Source organism: Haliotis rufescens, unplaced genomic scaffold (assembly GCF_023055435.1).
Source record: "Haliotis rufescens isolate VD_foot unplaced genomic scaffold, xgHalRufe1.0.p SCAF_12, whole genome shotgun sequence".
NCBI classification, from domain to species: domain Eukaryota; kingdom Metazoa; phylum Mollusca; class Gastropoda; order Lepetellida; family Haliotidae; genus Haliotis; species Haliotis rufescens.
In genome coordinates, this window is record NW_025963802.1 from 38,638,433 (window position 1) to 38,659,649 (window position 21,217).

Sequence of the window (21,217 nt, forward strand, 5' to 3'; positions counted from 1 at the left end):
AACACATTCCCAGAGCACAAGCACAAATGGGCCGTCCCTTTGTGACAGGTATTAATTAGGGAATGTATTGCCACCACATAATGTCCCGGCACTTTTATGACATGTAATGAACCTAGTCAGTCCATGGATCTGTAACAACTTTATAACATCAAAGTAACATGAATGTTACTTAATTCGTATTAAATAAAAAATTGACTTCAAAACGACACAGAGTATAGTCTTGTTCTTACTTTGTGGAGTCCCAATGGTTCCCGAAGAAGAGGCAATGACTCTTCCAAATCAATGGTATTATTTGGCCTTGATCCTTTCTTGTGACCATGGCTGCGTCATCATCTTTGGATTTGAAATGGTGTTAGTATGAGAAAATGAAACTTTTTGTGTTTCCTGAAATTTGGAGTATTGTGGGAAATGAAGATAATTAAAATCGATAACATAGTATCAGTTATCATGCATGTATGTGGACATGTTTCAAAGTCCTGCTCTTCTTGAGGCTTGTAAGTTGACTATTCATTTCTGATCACAAGATATATGAATCGCAAATCATCCTTAAATTCTTCGGGGCTCATCAACTAACTTCTTCTCCTCTTGTGAGCGGGAGTCTGAGAGGACGTTCATGAAGGTGCTGTTGCCCCAGTTCCTATGGGCCGATGTGTACATCCTGGCAAACTCCTCCATGTTATCCATCCTTTCCTTGCCTTTCTCTTCCCCCCATGTTGTGTAAAATATGTCAGGACTGATAACTTTTTCAGTCATGGTTTTGAAACTGCTGACAGTTTATCATCGAATGGTTTCATCTAGTACATGAACAAGTTGAGTGACGTATTTTACGTGATTTACATCATTAAAATATAAAAGAATCTACAAACTGATACAATTATACATGGCGAGTTGTGATATATTTAAGAAGAAAGTCAGTAATTGGGGATTTAACTTGCGCTTTCCGACATTATGTGTATTTCGCACACGGTTAAGAACGAATTGTAATTCATCTATTCATACCAAGTACGAATGCATCAATCCACCCGTGTTGTATCTACTTACTTGTTCATTAATGCCAAAGGACACCAACATTACAGGACTAAGTAAATACTTTGTTGAATGTTGTTTCGTGAATACATATATTGCGTAACACATGCCCAGAGCACAAGCACAAATGGGCCGTCCCTTTGTGACAGGTATTAATTAGGGAATGTATTGCCACCACATAATGTCCCGGCACTTTTATGACATGTAATGAACCTAGTCAGTCCATGGGTCTGTAACAACTTTATAACATCAAAGTAACATGAATGTTACGTAATTCGTATTAAATAAAAAAATGACTTCAAAACGACACAGAGTATAGTCTTGTTCTTACTTTGTGGAGTCCCAATGGTTCCCGAAGAAGAGGCAATGACTCTTCCAAATCAATGGTATTATTTGGCCTTGATCCTTTCTTGTGACCATGGCTGCGTCATCATCTTTGGATGTGAAATGGTGTTAGTAGGAGAAAATGAAACTTTTTGTGTTTCCTGAAATTTGGAGTATTGTGGGAAATGAAGATAATTAAAATCGATAACATAGTATCAGTTATCATGCATGTATGTGGACATGTTTCAAAGTCCTGCTCTTCTTGAGGCTTGTAAGTTGACTATTCATTTCTGATCACAAGATATATGAATCGCAAATCATCCTTAAATTCTTCGGGGCTCATCAACTAACTTCTTCTCCTCTTGTGAGCAGGAGTCTGAGAGGACGTTCATGAAGGTGCTGTTGCCCCAGTTCCTATGGGCCGATGTGTACATCCTGGCAAACTCCTCCATGTTATCCATCCTTTCCTTGCCTTTCTCTTCCCTCCATGTTGTGTAAAATATGTCAGGACTGATAACTTTTTCAGTCATGGTTTTGAAACTGCTGACAGTTTATCACTGAATGGTTTCATCTAGTACATGAACTAGTTGAGTGACGTATTTTACGTGATTTACATCATTAAAATATAAAAGAATCTACACAGTGATACAAGTATAAATGGCGAGTTGTGATATATTTGAGAAGAAAGTCAGTAATTGGGGATTTAACTTGCGCTTTCCGACATTATGTGTATTTCGCACACGGTTAAGAACGAATTGTAATTCATCTATTCATACCAAGTACGAATGCATCAATCCATCCGTGTTGTATCTACTTACTTGTTCATTAATGCCAAAGGACACCAACATTACAGGACTTAGTAAATACTTTGTTGAATGTTGTTTCGTGAATACATATATTGCGTAACACATTCCCAGAGCACAAGCACAAATGGGCCGTCCCTTTGTGACAGGTATTAATTAGGGAATGTATTGCCACCACATAATGTCCCGGCACTTTTATGACATGTAATGAACCTAGTCAGTCCATGGGTCTGTAACAACTTTATAACATCAAAGTAACATGAATGTTACGTAATTCGTATTAAATAAAAAATGACTTCAAAACGACACAGAGTATAGTCTTGTTCTTACTTTGTGGAGTCCCAATGGTTCCCGAAGAAGAGGCAATGACTCTTCCAAATCAATGGTATTTTCTTTGGCCTTGATCCTTTCTTGTGACCATGGCTGCGTCATCATCTTTGGATGTGAAATGGTGTTAGTATGAGAAAATGAAACTTTTTGTGTTTCCTGAAATTTGGAGTATTGTGGGAAATGAAGATAATTAAAATCGATAACATAGTATCAGTTATCATGCATGTATGTGGACATGTTTCAAAGTCCTGCTCTTCTTGAGGCTTGTAAGTTGACTATTCTTTTCTGATCACAAGATATATGAATCGCAAATCATCCTTAAATTCTTCGGGGCTCATCAACTAACTTCTTCTCCTCTTGTGAGCGGGAGTCTGAGAGGACGTTCATGAAGGTGCTGTTGCCCCAGTTCCTATGGGCCGATGTGTACATCCTGGCAAACTCCTCCATGTTATCCATCCTTTCCTTGCCTTTCTCTTCCCTCCATGTTGTGTAAAATATGTCAGGACTGATAACTTTTTCAGTCATGGTTTTGAAACTGCTGACAGTTTATCACTGAATGGTTTCATCTAGTACATGAACTAGTTGAGTGACGTATTTTACGTGATTTACATCATTAAAATATAAAAGAATCTACAAACTGATACAATTATACATGGCGAGTTGTGATATATTTAAGAAGAAAGTCAGTAATTGGGGATTTAACTTGCGCTTTCCGACATTATGAGTATTTCGCACACGGTTAAGAACGAATTGTAATTCATCTATTCATACCAAGTACGAATGCATCAATCCATCCGTGTTGTATCTACTTACTTGTTCATTAATGCCAAAGGACACCAACATTACAGGACTAAGTAAATACTTTGTTGAATGTTGTTTCGTGAATACATATATTGCGTAACACATTCCCAGAGCACAAGCACAAATGGGCCGTCCCTTTGTGACAGGTATTAATTAGGGAATGTATTGCCACCACATAATGTCCCGGCACTTTTATGACATGTAATGAACCTAGTCAGTCCATGGGTCTGTAACAACTTTATAACATCAAAGTAACATGAATGTTACGTAATTCGTATTAAATAAAAAATTGACTTCAAAACGACACAGAGTATAGTCTTGTTCTTACTTTGTGGAGTCCCAATGGTTCCCGAAGAAGAGGCAATGACTCTTCCAAATCAATGGTATTATTTGGCCTTGATCCTTTCTTGTGACCATGGCTGCGTCATCATCTTTGGATGTGAAATGGTGTTAGTAGGAGAAAATGAAACTTTTTGTGTTTCCTGAAATTTGGAGTATTGTGGGAAATGAAGATAATTAAAATCGATAACATAGTATCAGTTATCATGCATGTATGTGGACATGTTTCAAAGTCCTGCTCTTCTTGAGGCTTGTAAGGTGACTATTCTTTTCTGATCACAAGATATATGAATCGCAAATCATCCTTAAATTCTTCGGGGCTCATCAACTAACTTCTTCTCCTCTTGTGAGCGGGAGTCTGAGAGGACGTTCATGAAGGTGCTGTTGCCCCAGTTCCTATGGGCCGATGTGTACATCCTGGCAAACTCCTCCATGTTATCCATCCTTTCCTTGCCTTTCTCTTCCCTCCATGTTGTGTAAAATATGTCAGGACTGATAACTTTTTCAGTCATGGTTTTGAAACTGCTGACAGTTTATCATTGAATGGTTTCATCTAGTACATGAACTAGTTGAGTGACGTATTTTACGTGATTTACATCATTAAAATATAAAAGAATCTACAAACTGATACAATTATACATGGCGAGTTGTGATATATTTAAGAAGAAAGTCAGTAATTGGGGATTTAACTTGCGCTTTCCGACATTATGAGTATTTCGCACACGGTTAAGAACGAATTGTAATTCATCTATTCATACCAAGTACGAATGCATCAATCCATCCGTGTTGTATCTACTTACTTGTTCATTAATGCCAAAGGACACCAACATTACAGGACTAAGTAAATACTTTGTTGAATGTTGTTTCGTGAATACATATATTGCGTAACACATTCCCAGAGCACAAGCACAAATGGGCCGTCCCTTTGTGACAGGTATTAATTAGGGAATGTATTGCCACCACATAATGTCCCGGCACTTTTATGACATGTAATGAACCTAGTCAGTCCAAGGGTCTGTAACAACTTTATAACATCAAAGTAACATGAATGTTACTTAATTCGTATTAAATAAAAAAATGACTTCAAAACGACACAGAGTATAGTCTTGTTCTTACTTTGTGGAGTCCCAATGGTTCCCGAAGAAAAGGCAATGACTCTTCCAAATCAATGGTATTATTTGGCCTTGATCCTTTCTTGTGACCATGGCTGCGTCATCATCTTTGGATGTGAAATGGTGTTAGTAGGAGAAAATGAAACTTTTTGTGTTTCCTGAAATTTGGAGTATTGTGGGAAATGAAGATAATTAAAATCGATAACATAGTATCAGTTATCATGCATGAATGTGGACATGTTTCAACGTCCTGCTCTTCTTGAGGCTTGTAAGTTGACTATTCATTTCTGATCACAAGATATATGAATCGCAAATCATCCTTAAATTCTTCGGGGCTCATCAACTAACTTCTTCTCCTCTTGTGAGCGGGAGTCTGAGAGGACGTTCATGAAGGTGCTGTTGCCCCAGTTCCTATGGGCCGATGTGTACATCCCGGCAAACTCCTCCATGTTATCCATCCTTTCCTTGCCTTTCTCTTCCCCCCATGTTGTGTAAAATATGTCAGGACTGATAACTTTTTCAGTCATGGTTTTGAAACTGCTGACAGTTTATCATCGAATGGTTTCATCTAGTACATGAACTAGTTGAGTGACGTATTTTACGTGATTTACATCATTAAAATATAAAAGAATCTACACAGTGATACAAGTATAAATGGCGAGATGTGATATATTTGAGAAGAAAGTCAGTAATTGGGGATTTAACTTGCGCTTTCCGACATTATGTGTATTTCGCACACGGTTAAGAACGAATTGTAATTCATCTATTCATACCAAGTACGAATGCATCAATCCATCCGTGTTGTATCTACTTACTTGTTCATTAATGCCAAAGGACACCAACATTACAGGACTAAGTAAATACTTTGTTGAATGTTGTTTCGTGAATACATATATTGCGTAACACATTCCCAGAGCACAAGCACAAATGGGCCGTCCCTTTGTGACAGGTATTAATTAGGGAATGTATTGCCACCACATAATGTCCCGGCACTTTTATGACATGTAATGAACCTAGTCAGTCCATGGGTCTGTAACAACTTTATAACATCAAAGTAACATGAATGTTACGTAATTCGTATTAAATAAAAAATTGACTTCAAAACGACACAGAGTATAGTCTTGTTCTTACTTTGTGGAGTCCCAATGGTTCCCGAAGAAGAGGCAATGACTCTTCCAAATCAATGGTATTATTTGGCCTTGATCCTTTCTTGTGACCATGGCTGCGTCATCATCTTTGGATGTGAAATGGTGTTAGTAGGAGAAAATGAAACTTTTTGTGTTTCCTGAAATTTGGAGTATTGTGGGAAATGAAGATAATTAAAATCGATAACATAGTATCAGTTATCATGCATGTATGTGGACATGTTTCAAAGTCCTGCTCTTCTTGAGGCTTGTAAGCCCCAGTTCCTATGGGCCGATGTGTACATCCTGACAAACTCCTCCCTGTTATCCATCCTTTCCTTGCCTTTCTCTTCCCTCCATGTTGTGTAAAATATGTCAGGACTGATAACTGTTTCAGTCATGGTTTTGAAACTGCTGACAGTTAATCATCGAATGGTTTTCTCAACTTGGACTTTCTGTGAAGGCAAAATGATTTTGTTTTAATTCAATCATTCTTCTTTTGAGATGTTCCCAGATTCTCTATATGCCTTCAATACCTCAGTAAGTAACACCGTGTCAGAAAAGTGCTTGATTTTTTCCACTATTTCAATCTTAACACTCACAGCTGGCACAAATGACAAGAAGGCCTCCCTTTTTAATTTGTCTACTTCTCACAAGTAAGAAGGTCTCTAAGTCGATTTAAGACTGTTTTCGAAAGCCATCTTCTCCTCAGCACTACTCTGAGGGTATTTGTAAATTGAGCCATTATAGTTCGTTGGAGTCTTCGACAGCCCGTGAACAGCGACCATATTCTTAATGAAATGCATTGAATTTGAAGGTACACATTGTTTGTAGAAGTTTGTCCCAGCAGCGAGAACATAGACATTGTCCATTTCCAGAAGGTATGACGGCGGTTCAGGAATGATTCCTGATATACGTTTGAACAGGGAATTGAAATCATTCACTTGAGTCTTTGAGTTGCAGGTCTCACGACAGCCTTCGTTTAGTATATTTGTCAAATTCAGAAAGTTTCAAATAATACCTCCTACTAAGTATATATTTACCAACATCTTCAAGTTCCTCATAAATAGTTAAACTGGAACTGAGGATTTGCAAACAGCGTTGAAACTATAATGTATCCTTTTCATGTTGAAATAAAATCAAAAGCACATCTTTTGTCACAAATACGGAAATCTACAGGAACATATACAGGCGCATATTGAATAATACGACACAATGCTCCCTGTCATAGAATGAGAGCTCACTTGGACGCATTTCGCGCACATGTAGTGGTAGCCCACTGAGATATCATGCTGCAGTTTAATATGGATACCACACTCAGAAACAATATACTGACTCCAGTCCTTTTTTTAGCCCCTTAATGCCGAGCACCCTGAAAGGTAACAACAAGTACCGTCTTTTAACGTCTTTTGGTATGAAACGACCGGGGATCGAGCCCCCGAGTTTCCGCTCTCCGGGGGGACGATCTATCCACTGCTGTCCACTACTGTCTTGCTGTGGTGTATATGAATGGTCGTTCTAATATATACATCAGCATTGTTCAGGACGCTTGTCCCAGTTCCTATGGGCCGATGTGTACATCCTGGCAAACTCCTCCATGTTATCCATCCTTTCCTTGCCTTTCTCTTCCCTCCATGTTGTGTAAAATATGTCAGGACTGATAACTGTTTCAGTCATGGTTTTGAAACTGCTGACAGTTAATCATCGAATGGTTTTCTCAACTTGGACTTTCTGTGAAGGCAAAATGATTTTGTTTTAATTCAATCATTCTTCTTTTGAGATGTTCCCAGATTCTCTATATGCCTTCAATACCTCAGTAAGTAACACCGTGTCAGAAAAGTGCTTGATTTTTTCCACTATTTCAATCTTAACACTCACAGCTGGCACAAATGACAAGAAGGCCTCCCTTTTTAATTTGTCTACTTCTCACAAGTAAGAAGGTCTCTAAGTCGATTTAAGACTGTTTTCGAAAGCCATCTTCTCCTCAGCACTACTCTGAGGGTATTTGTAAATTGAGCCATTATAGTTCGTTGGAGTCTTCGACAGCCCGTGAACAGCGACCATATTCTTAATGAAATGCATTGAATTTGAAGGTACACATTGTTTGTAGAAGTTTGTCCCAGCAGCGAGAACATAGACATTGTCCATTTCCAGAAGGTATGACGGCGGTTCAGGAATGATTCCTGATATACGTTTGAACAGGGAATTGAAATCATTCACTTGAGTCTTTGAGTTGCAGGTCTCACGACAGCCTTCGTTTAGTATATTTGTCAAATTCAGAAAGTTTCAAATAATACCTCCTACTAAGTATATATTTACCAACATCTTCAAGTTCCTCATAAATAGTTAAACTGGAACTGAGGATTTGCAAACAGCGTTGAAACTATAATGTATCCTTTTCATGTTGAAATAAAATCAAAAGCACATCTTTTGTCACAAATACGGAAATCTACAGGAACATATACAGGCGCATATTGAATAATACGACACAATGCTCCCTGTCATAGAATGAGAGCTCACTTGGACACATTTCGCGCACATGTAGTGGTAGCCCACTGAGATATCATGCTGCAGTTTAATATGGATACCACACTCAGAAACAATATACTGACTCCAGTCCTTGTTTTAGCCCCTTAATGCCGAGCACCCTGAAAGGTAACAACAAGTACCGTCTTTTAACGTCTTTTGGTATGAAACGACCGGGGATCGAGCCCCCGAGTTTCCGCTCTCCGGGGGGACGATCTATCCACTGCTGTCCACTACTGTCTTGCTGTGGTGTATATGAATGGTCGTTCTAATATATACATCAGCATTGTTCAGGACGCTTGTAGATGTGTATTAATGTTTAAATAACAAAAACCTACTATTTGATAAGATATTAATTTGAGTGTTGCTAAATGTATTTTGATCTCATTTCATTTTCATATATCTGATGGTTCGACGTTGAGCTATGACTCTACACTGATTTCCTGACGTATTGTTCATCAACGGTCAAATAGACCATTCCCTTCCACTGCTCTGATCTCCATGTATGTAGAAATAAAAGTGACCAATGAAACAGCCTCATCTGATTCATATTTAGATATATGCCGCAGGAGTGACAAACATATTATCCACAAGACCGTATGACAAGAGGGCTGACTTTTCTTACGAGTCGATTTCCAAATTGAAACAATGTGTTAACCCAGAAATCTGCACGTAAAAGAACCTAGGGTGAAAACCAACCAACAACCAACGACCAACAAATGGTATACAATTAACCACTGTATTATAAAAAATCGCTAGGTTTACAAATCAAAACAAATTACTACAGTCGCTGTTAAACAATAACATACACTGCCACGTAACACTTTAACTTTCCAATAGTCAACTTTCCAGTTAAATCTTGAAATATATAACTATGACACAACACGACTATTATGTCTTAGTGTCATATCATAAACTGTCAACATATAATATTGTATATATATTCCTAAACCTGTCAACACACCTTGATATGGTTCATATATTGTAATACAATGAGACCATACTTACGACACAAAACATCATTTGGAGAAGGAAAGCCCAGGGAATGTAAATTTCAGGTTTTACCATGCAATGAATGAGTGAATGAGTGAGTATGTATGTACGGCGGGGGAATGACGTCAAATAGAAATGACGTCACAGCTGAAGATCATTCGACATTGACGTCATTCGACAAATTGTGGTTCCGCTGCTGTTGCGACTTGCTGTCTTTACACATGTATGTAAACACTAAAATTCGTCTCTGTATGTAGCCATCTGGTTCATGTCATACTATATTTACGACACTCGTGCCTAAATACCGGAATTTAGACACTCGCGTCGTAAACGTAGTATTGCACGAACACTCATGTAATCATGTAAGTTAAGCACACCCTAATATATTTCATTATTGTTTGGTCCAAATATTTGTAACAGTCGTGAAAGATATAATTATGGGAAGAATTATGTTTTCTCGAGATGATGTTATCAGTCATGCGTGACGAAAGGTCACGTGGCATGCATGGTATGCCCGTGCAGCATGCTACCCTCGATTTTCTCTAAAAGCAGTATATCCAAACGTTAAAATTGCTTTCTTACGGTCGGTTTTAAACAGTTATTCCATGACATTGTATGACCACGACACGAAGGCGATTGTCAAACGCCACGAGATGGCAAATAATCGGCATGCACAACACAGGAATGTCGCGTAATGCCATTGGTCGGAATTTGGGTATTATCACACTGTCGTAAGCCGTTTAGTCGAGAAACATGCTCAGACCGGTGAGGTACAGGACCGTTCCATATCCGGAACAACTCCTGTGACGACACATCGCGAAGACAGGGACCTTCTTCGTCTCATACGCCGAGAACCCTTTTAACAAGGACTCGTCTGAAACAGCTGTGGTTGCCAAATCGTCGTTTCAGCACCAGAGCTGTCAGGAACCGGCTGAAAGCAGCAGGACTGAGGGTTAGACGAGTCATAAAGCGTCCCTTGTTGAGAGATCACCAAAAGCTGCTCGTTTAGCATGGTGTATTGCGCGACAGAACTGGAATCTTGGAGAAGGGTCAATTAGTCAGACGAAAGTCGCTTTCTGCTCCACGTCACTGATGGAAGAACGAGAGTTTAGAGGCACCGGAACACGGCCTACAACACCAAGAACATTAAACCGACTGTTGCATTGGGCGGGGGCTCGGTAATGGTTTGGGGCTGTATCTCTCACGATTGCAGGTTGGATTTAGTCACCATAAGGTCACAATAAGTCACCAGTGTACGTTTCAAGCGTTAAAACGCCGTGATATAACTGGAATACTGTTAAAAGCGGCGTTAAACCCAACTCACTCACTCACTCACTCAAGCGTTAAATTTTAGAATATTTCTCAGAAAGCCAGTACGCAGACAACAATGTGAGAGTCAAACTGGAAGAAATAAAAAAATAGGTTTATACAACTATTTCACAAAGTGCACAAAAGATTAAATATGAAATCTAACTTGTGCATAGGCTTTTCAGTGCTATGATACTATATATAGTTTTCATGACTTGTATCGCTTGCTTGTCGAAATAGAACAGGTTTACACAATGGTTGACCTTGCTGACGGCGTATTTTCTGACGCTGAGGTCGTGCACTGTTGTTCGTGTATTCAGACATTGTTCTAAAGCTTTCTCGTGCCCCTGCACCATTGCTGAATTGCCACTCTTACGAAAGGACGAGTCTCGTCCTGCTTTCTGTTCGGATCAACTTTCGTCCCGGTCCGTTAAATATTTTGACAGCGATACGACGCACGTTTGAAGGTTGTTTGAAAGACTGTTAAGTCGGTCGGTCAGACTGCTTGTTTGTGCTTGCAGTCTGGTTGTGTGCATTTGGAGGAGCTACACTTATAGAGACAACGCCTTTGAATGTCAGTGTATACGAATGTGTGTTCATGCATACTGATGTTGATAGACTAATGATGAATTGTCACCACTACTATTATATCAAGCTCATTTGCGAGCGGACACATTCACGAACACGACGTCTTGTATCTTTAATATGGCCTCATTGTATTCCAATTTTTATTTGAGTATGTCATATGAAGATATGTTGCCTGCTTTATGCTTCATTTGCAGCTGTTCTTGTGCGATCTGTCTTATTTTTCATGTGACATGTCACTATAATGAACGGTTGCCTATATACATGTTTCAATTCAGTTACATGTTATATAGCACAATTATATGTTGAGACTTCACAGGAAGTGTTTAGCAAAGGTACTAGTAGGAACATTTCAGACATTTTAGCTGTGTTGTGTCGCGGTTATGCATTTCAAGGTGTAACTGGTCAAATATTTTCATTTCAAATTTGTTTCTCCAAATTGGCTGATTGGCTAATTTCAGTTTCGAATTTCAGTTTATGAATCTTTATTGTAGTTGGAGAAAACATGTTAATAATAAATATAGGCTAAACATATTTTCCAAAATCAGAAAAAATCTGAACATAAGTGTAAGTCAATTGTACGATTCCGTCTATACTATAAACATGTGTTCATGAATCGTTGTTAAATAGTGATGGTGCCAGGTGTCTGCAAAAAATGGGAGCGTATCCTACCCGTCACAAACACATACAAAGCCAAGGAAACTGTTCACCTGAAAAAACAACAATACAGAAACATATAAGCAAAATAGGGAATTGGATCGGACATCATTTTTATCCGGGTTGCTTCAAATATGGAAATGTCCTCCTTATGTTTACCATAGAACTTTGTGGAAGCCTTACTAAGGCATTGAATGTTGTCATGGTCAAACGACTTTTGAGCAAGAGTTGTATGGCGCTCTTTAAAATCTTCGTACAAGAGCACGCTTTACCTCAATATTAAAGGCTGGAGATTCTTGAGGTTCTTGAACAGCAGTCGAAATAAAGGGAAAATTGACTTTTGGAAAGATAAAGTCATCCATCTTCTCGTACAGCTTTGTGGGGAGGGGAGTTTTCGTCACTCCTTACAATGATAAATATGATGCAGATGTGACAGCTAGAACGCCGAGGTTCAAGAAAACTATTGACTTTTTATTGACTATTTATGTAAAAAGAAATACAACGTGAAACCGTCACTGCTACACAGATCTCTTTCATTTCCAGGTCAGGTGGGTAAAACAGTGGAAGGGAATGAGCTATTTGACCATTATTGAACAAAACGTCAGGAAGCCAGTATACAATCATGGAGAGTCAACGTCGAACTATCAGAAACCTGAAAATGAAATCAGATCAAAATACATTTAGCAACTACTAAATTTGGTAACTAATATCCAATCAAATAGTACTATGTTTATCATTATTCAGTATCTACAATCATCCTCAACAAGATCACTAAGACTAACTATAACCAGTCATCTTCAGCACAAGTAATCGCTAATTCCTCATCTAAGAAGGGACAGTCGTGTGGCGATATGCATGATACTTCTTATCAATAATTATCCTCAAATTTATACTCATGTAGGACTGTATGTCTTTGTTTGGTAACATAAATACAGGCCATTTGTGCGCTATATGTATACTTAGAAGTGTGTATTTGTTCTACGCATGAAATTGGTTATGCTTTTTTATACATTCATCATTTTTACAGATATAACAAAAGAAGACTGACGTAAGACCTGCATCTCAAGGATGTCCGTCCGTATACTCTCTTCAGCGATACGAACACATTTACATATTCATAAAATACATACAGCTGTATCTGTGAGATACTATGCAGGTCGCCCAAGAGCATATGTGCCATATGGAAAAACAGGAGACGGAAATTATGGATCAACACTCGGAAAGCAGAATGCTGGCTACATGGAACCAGTACGAGACAAGATCCTTAACTTGGTCAAATCCATTACATTCACTGCCAAAGACTCAGTGTTCAACATAGGCGACTATGGCGCGGCTGATGGCTCTGCTTCGATGGCCATCATTGGGCAGATGTTGGCAACTCTGAAAGATCAGCACGGTCCAGAGGCACAATTCCAGGTCATCTATGAAGACTCGGAAGTGAATGATTTCAATTCCCTGTTCAAACGTATGTCAGGAATCATTCCCGAACCTCCTTCATACCTTCTGGAAATGGACAATGTCTATGTTCTCGCTGCTGGGACCAACTTCTACAAACAATGTGTACCTTCAAATTCAATGCATTTCATCATGAGTTTGGTCGCTGTTCACTGGCTGTCGAAGACTCCAACAAACTTTAAGGACTCAATTTACAAAAAAACCTGAGATTAGTGCTGAGGAGAAGATGGCTTTAGAAAAACAGTCTGAGATCGACTTCGAGACCTTCTTACTTTTGAGAAGTCGAGAAATGAAAAAGGGAGGCCTGCTTGTTCTTGGTGCGGCATGTGAGACTGTAGACAAGAGCAATGGAAAAATCAAGTATGTTGTTGAGACGTTCATAACGTTACTCACTAAGGTTTGGCAGGAATATAGAGAATCTGGGAAAATCTCAAAAGAATTTTTTTTAATACAAATTTGTCAGTTTGCCTTCGCAGCATGTCTCAGCTGAGAAAACTATTCGATGACAAAATGTCAGCAGTTTCCAAATCCGGACTCTGTCTCTTGTCAGCTGAAACGGTTATCAACCCTGACATATTTTACACAACATGGAGGGAAAAGAAAGACAAGGAAGGGATTGATGACAGGGAGGAATTTGCTCGGATGTACACATCGGCCCATAGGAACTGGGGCAATAGCACCTTTATGAACGGCCTCTCAGACTCCCGCTCACAGGAGGAGAAGAAGAAGATAGTGGATGAGTTCTATGACAGTGTTGAAAAACGAATTTCAAAGCTGAGCCCCGAAGAATTCAAGGATGATTTGCAATTCACATATCTTGTGATCAGAAAAGAATAGTCAGCTTACAAGCCTCAAGAAGAGCAAGACTTTGTATCATGACCACATACATACATATATGCATAATAACTAATACTATGTTATCGATTTTAATTCTTTAATGTCCCACAATACTTGAAATTTCAAGAAACACGTTTCAATTTCCTTCAGGAACACCATTTCACCCAAATTGTTTAACTTTAGGAACGTGTTGCAGGATATGGATTTGGCATCTTGTGATGTAATTCCACTACTTGTGGCTGCCAAGGCTGATTATACTGCTTCCAACACGTTGGTCATGCATTCTAACTGGTGACTTCTCTAGTATTTGACAACCTTCGTCAGTTATTCAAATGTGAATCAACATATCGTAAGGAGCCTCCTGTCCGTTGAGATTACAACTTTAAAATAATTATGGATACTGTCAAAGAATCTGCCAACACATTATTCCCGAGAGCAGAGGAACCTGTCTTTCAGAGTGTGTTAGGTCAGTACGTGATGTTGTCATTGGGAGAATGAAATTGAAGAATGGGAACCAGAACTTGAGTAAATATATTCTGTTCAAACCAGATGTCATCCAAAGTCTGGTTTCCCTCCCTATATGAAATGTTTGCAGTTTGTCCCACTGCAAAGGTCTCAAATAACATAACCATTATATCTTATGTCATTACAATTAATAACATTAGAGGAAAATATGAAGAGTGTATATCATTTTATTGAGGACAGAACAGGATTACATGCTTCTCATCTTCTAAAACAGAGCATTTAATACAAAGAATATCATTAATATGTACAGTACTTCAACGTATCCGTAGTGTCTGAAAGCCTAATGCATCATACCCACTTCCAGATTGTTAATAACTTCTATGTCATATGTGCAAATATCAATAGACAGATTTGTCACCGACGTATTGAGCAAACCATAAGAAAGGCAGAGTAGCCCAATTTGGGTATGTTCGATTGCAGGTTTGTTGCAGCGTATCATATTATTGAAATGTCTTGTGGCAGTGAAACCTGATTGAGTCAGTCCCGAATAAGACTCACTAATTGCGTAATATCTCTTTGTGTATATTCTCATATCTCACTTACATAAGTACAATTTCCTGATTAAATTTTCGAAAGCATTTATGGCGCACACATCGTGTTTACATAGTAAAGTTTTTTTCAGAATGAGAGCTTTGCAGTGCGACGAAAGTGTGCTTACATGCCTGTGTCAAAACAATTTTTAAGAGTTGTAATTAATTCCAGATATGTGTGTGCGTTAAAAACTTTAATTCCCCTCCCATTATATGCATAATGCTCATATTCTGATAATTATCCCCTGTTTCTAAATACTATAATCTTTGTTTACCATGATTTATTTAAATTCCCCACTTAAGTACAATACTGGTGCAAACAGTCTAAATATCTTTGTAAGCTTTTTGTAGAATCAACTGTAAGTATCAGCTCATCTGCAAATAATTGAGGAATAATGAGTTACATTTCCTCCAATGCATATTACCATTAACAAAACTGACTGCACAAACATTGAAGAAGTACTATCAGAACCCCTTTGGTGTAACCATCAGTTTAAAAAACCGATTTCATTATAAGAAAATATTTTAAGGGAATTTACACTATGAAAGATCTCTGTAATGAAGATGAAATAATGCCCTTTAGTGAACTGAAAAGAAAATATTAAATCAAAGGCACAATTATTGACTTTTACCAAGTTCTTTTAAAAACATACCAAAATCCTGGAAAGATACTATTAGAAATAATCACATTATCTTACATAATCAACATTTAAATACAACTTTGATGGACTTACTTGTAGCGCCTAAAGGCTCCAGATATTTTTGTATGCGTGTTTTAGTGCTGACATTGATTTAATGTTGCTGATATGACTCATGTCATTTGAATTGTTAGTGCTGTAAATAAACATATGAGTAACAGTTTGCGGTGTTCTTTCCTTACTCCTTACTGGCTGACAAATGGGTGAAGAAAGGACTGAGTCGTAGGTAACAGGCATGGGATTAGTAATGAATCAACCATTACTAAAAGTGTCTAACAAATGGGATGTCTGACAGATGGGAGGATCACCAAATTTACGGGTCACCAATTCTCCAACAATGAATGTAAAGACACTGGACAACGACGACCACCGGACTTTGTTGGATGGTGACGGAAGCCAGACAATTAAGCGAGAGGGAAACGGTACGGTCACTAGACAGTGACTGTACTGTTTTTCTCCTTTTTTCCAACATTTGAACTATTGGGTTCACGTTTCTTTGTTCTGACATATGTTGATACCTTTGCCATCAAGGCTCATATGACCCCACCCCCCGTCATAAAGTTGCCCTTTCTAGTGAATTCAATATGAAATCGGCTATTAACTCAAGATGTGAAAGTGTTTCATGTTATATTTCCTGAAAGATGAGGATAAGTTGTCCTGCTTTTGATTTACAAGAAGTTAGATCAACAGTTGAAGTCAAGTTTTTGAAGATAGCAAATGGTAGTTTTCAATCGAACTGCCACCAAAACTACATCATTGAATTCTAAGTCGACAGTCTTGGTGTTTTCGTTTGCTGGTTAGCTTTTACAGGTCAAAAGCAAAGTTAATCGCATTACTTTTGTGGCGCATTTTAGGCTGTCATACAGTTCCTAAAACAAATATATCCAATACAGCCGATGCAAGTCAATCATATTTGGCGAGACTAGATTACTGCAGTTATATATTTTATTAATATAATTAAACAATTGTTTTTTTTAATTTTTGTAAAATATGTTCATTTCAGAAACTAGATGTTAGTCTAGCCAGCGGACCGAACACGCATTAATTTGGTTACACGTTTCATGATTTACAGTATTCGTGAAGAATATTTAACAATTAGCCACAATAAGAGCCTTTGGTAGGCGTAGAGGGAATGATAAGCATAGACTTGCTAAGTATTTTCTGATATTCATGCTAGCTCAAAAGAAACTTTGATTTATGTTTGTAGTACACCCCCCAAAACAGGGATTACACAAGTGATATATTAAGATGACATACAACTTATACATACTTACGTGTATAAACTACTATCAATCAGTGAGGATAACAGGTGTTTGCAAAAAGGTTAGCATATCCTGCACCACCGGTGGAACAAACACATGCAAAGGCAAGCAGAGAATTTCATCGGACATAACTCCATTTGCTACTTCTGTGTTAGTCACCAATCAACCAATTTATACTTCCAAAAATAGCTTTAACCATTTTAAAGCTTTTGAAAAATTCAAAAGTATGGGTATGGTCTGACAAAGCAAGAAGCACAAATGGGGCATGTTTCGGCCAATGATTAAGGTGTTCTTGCAAGTCTAAGGGTCCAACAGGAGTTATTTCTGCGACATGCAATTTCAAAACCCAAAATTCAGAGTGCTATTTATGGATAGAAAATTTGAAATGATACAAATATAAATTCCTTCCAGGCGAAGGCTATCACTTGAAATCAAAATAACAAAGCAGATGTTAGTCAAAGACACATCTCTTGGGGTAGAAGTTCATCTCTGTCACCATTCTATGGTATTTCTTGAAAGGTAAGTTAACTTACAAAGTTGTAATATACGTGAAAGGTATAATGTTGCTGATTAAGCGCAAAGATATAAACTCTCACTGACTGCTCAGTAACATTCATGTAATATTAATAATATTCAAATAAGTGTACTTGTTCTTGGTGTGTGTGACGTGGATACATATATATAAACAACCAATGTATTATGATCAGGGTCCATTGGTATCCCTTCAGCAAGTGCGAATCAGGTCCTAACATATCTGTTTTGTCATGTATCACGCGCTATACAGTCAAACCTCGCTTATCCGGACAATTGCTTTTTCTAAAATGTTATCCGGATAAACGAGTTTCTGGATATCTGAATACCTTGTTAACTGTCCAGAAGTCCTTCCCCTACCTCAATTCTACGGAGGCATATGTGAAATGAATGGCCAAAATATGATTTATGAAGGATCGACCAATTACTAAAAAAATACATTTTTACTGTACAGACCTACGCAGCATGCTGTGACAGCGCACTGCATTTTTGAACGAATTTAAGAAATGCATATGTAACCTAGTTTAGACAATGCACTTGTCTGCACAGATGTGACGGCGAGGTTAGGGCAACCTGACACACATGAGCATTAATAGCCACGTTTACCTGTACGAGTGGACTGCCAAGGTTGTTTCGCAGGTAGGTTTTGTTGAGATTTGTTATCTTGTTCTCTCTTTACCCTCTACTTCCCTAATCACAATTTAAATCCTAAATAGACTTTCGGGCTTAACACTGTCGCTATTTTAGACCCTCTGTTTCTGTATTTACTTGAGCTCATTTCCCCTAATGTTTATATCATCTCATAAGACTAAGTCATCAATGATGTCAAAGCTGCCTGACATGTTTCTTATGACTAGTTTATGAAGCTAAACAATGTCCAAGTGACTGAAGCACAAAAATACGCGCTATCCAATTGATCGACGTTTGTATGTGCTTTTTGGGGAGAGGGGGTGTATTAGATTACTAATGAGATGGTGACAAGGCTCAGGTTATGAAATAATCTGAACTCACAGTCTTGAATTACTACACAATACACTGCCTGGGACCCAAGCTTCAATGGCTAAAGTGTGCAAAGATTGTTTGTGAATGAGATAAGCTATATTGTTAGATTTAATTCTCAAGATAGTAGTTCTTGAAATGCATGACGTAGCAGTCCCCTCGTGTACTCAATATATGCTATTTCAGTATCCAAGTATCTTCAGGCGACATTTCCCAGACAGTGGAAAATATTCATCCTTATTCCAACACAATATTTACAAGAAAATGAGGAAAAGAGACAAACGATTTCTGTGACGAGTGAAGCACTGTATGTGTGTGTACGTGCGTGTGTGCGTGCGTGCGTGCGTGCGTGCGTGCGTGTATATATATATATATATATATATATATATATATATATATATATATATATATATTGTGCACTATGTTTCAACAATGACTTCAATTGTAAAGTGTTCATTTCCGATGCGCGATATTATGTTTAATTGTATACATGTATAGCATAAGTGTGTGAGTTGGGTTTAACGCGGCTTTTAACAGTATTCCAGTTATATCACGGCGTGTCAGCTTAATGTGGGAGGAAAGCCCGAAGTGATGCAGGTATTGGACGTTTACCTCTTCGGTGAAACCCACGAGCATGGGTATGGTGCTGACAAACCTAGAAACATAACCGGGATTCGAACCCACAATCATTGGTTTCTGGCGTGCCCAAGAGACGCAAATCTGCACAGCGAATCGCCGCGCCTAAGACGACTGGGCCACCCGTGCCCCCACATGTATAGCGTGGAAGTGACAATAAGTATGGCACTTGTGCCCCATCACTTTGTCTCCCTGGACAATAAAATATATTTGGAACAAATAAAAAAACCCACATACATCATACCATATTACGGTTAGGTCTACTAATGCCTACAGTGACAAATGCCTACAGTGACTAATGCCTACAAAAGTTGTTGTTTTAGTGTACACACTGTTTCACGCACCCCTGCACTCCAGTGGTCTACTCTACTTAGTGTTCACTAATGCCTACATTGTAAACACAGACTAATTAATGCCTTAGAAATGTTACTGGGATTGTGAAAATATTTGACCTTTGTATAAATATATTTTCTTAGATGGTATTGTACTTTGATAACAGGAGCAGGAAATATGGATTTTCTGTCAAATGAGAGAAGAAGAATAATGTGCTAAAGTAATTGATGATAACTTTGAGAAGGAAATTTTCCAGTATAAAATATAGTTATCGAGATCTAGACATGGCAAACCTGAAGAAGGTCCAGTATCATATGTCACAAAAAGGTGGTCAGCAAGTCCTACTAGATGGCTACAGGTACAGATTCAACATGAATACTTGAATCCATACCAGTATTATATAAAAAAACCACAGGTCTCCCAACAATATTTTTATTCTGGGTAGTATTCATTTTATCACAAACCTGTCATACAGTTTCATTATATGCTTTCCTTATTATTAAACTTTGTTGATCTTCATTTTTTATTGTACTCATAATAGTTTAAATGCGATTTGCAATTGTTGATGCAGCAAGAAGGGCCGAGCATGATCTCGAACGATGTGGTCCCGGCAGCATACGCCATTAAAGTTGTCATAAGTTGTGATGCAACCATCTGCCATTACACTTCCACCCCCAAACTGACGACGTTGAGTAACGCAAGCGTCGCTAAAACGTTCTCCTGGACGCCTGTATACATATCCTTACACGATCAACAGAGTTGTAATGAGTGTTGCTCGGCTGTAGATAACGTCTCAAAAGAGATCATATTGTGATTCGATGTACATTAGCTTGTCTGGCAACTTCGTTTTGACACATTCCTGTTTGCAGCATACCCGCAGCCCGCAGGCGTTGCTTATCAACAAGCCGTTTCAACATTGCGTAAGCGTTATTTACGGTTGAATATAAGTGTTTTTATGAGCACGCAAAGTCATCGATCTAACACACTCAGCCACCACAATGTGGGAGTGGGTGTCACATGGTCGTAAAACTAGTTATAGTCACAGTCTAGTGCCTGCACCGCTTTAATTATCAGGTTGCGGACACTGTTTGGCAAAGCCCAAACCCTTCCAATACTCATCCCGTTCCACATCTTTTAACCACAGTAAACTACGGTTATAACGAACATGCTCTAACGAACTGACGGATATAACGAATATATTTTCAGTCCCGACCATTTGCTGTATATATGTTGTATATATGCTTATAACGAACTACGGTTATAACGAACTAAATTAGCCACCCCTTTGAGTTCGTTTTAACCGTGGTTTACAGTATTCCATCATTTTGCCAATCAGTACATACATGTGTGATGCAGGACATATTTCAGTTAGGTACAATAACAATAATATCCAGTCACTGATAACATGAGCATCGATCCACGCAGTTGGGATACGATTACATGCATCAACCAAGTCAGCGAGCCTGACCAACCGATCCCCCTG

At 38.4% G+C, this 21,217-nt stretch overlaps 2 protein-coding genes across 3 annotated transcripts in view; both read left to right on the plus strand.

Moving 5' to 3' along the window:
* LOC124136505 overlaps window positions 1-16,136 on the plus strand; it is a 64,271-nt gene extending 48,135 nt beyond the window's left edge. Inside the window, exon 4 of the transcript XR_007220160.1 lies at window positions 12,956-16,136. The gene's annotated coding sequence lies outside the window, so the exon portion shown is untranslated. The remainder of the gene's footprint in view (window positions 1-12,955) is intronic.
* LOC124136504 (benzoate carboxyl methyltransferase-like) overlaps window positions 1-21,217 on the plus strand; it is a 59,664-nt gene that overhangs the window by 32,503 nt on the left and 5,944 nt on the right. Inside the window, exons 1-2 of one of the 2 annotated variants that reach the window (XM_048393615.1) lie at window positions 17,605-17,754; window positions 18,316-18,405. The exons of the other annotated variant lie outside the window; for it this stretch is intronic. The gene's annotated coding sequence lies outside the window, so the exon portion shown is untranslated. Of the gene's footprint in view, window positions 1-17,604; window positions 17,755-18,315; window positions 18,406-21,217 lie in introns of those variants that run through there. 2 annotated transcript variants of the gene reach the window in all.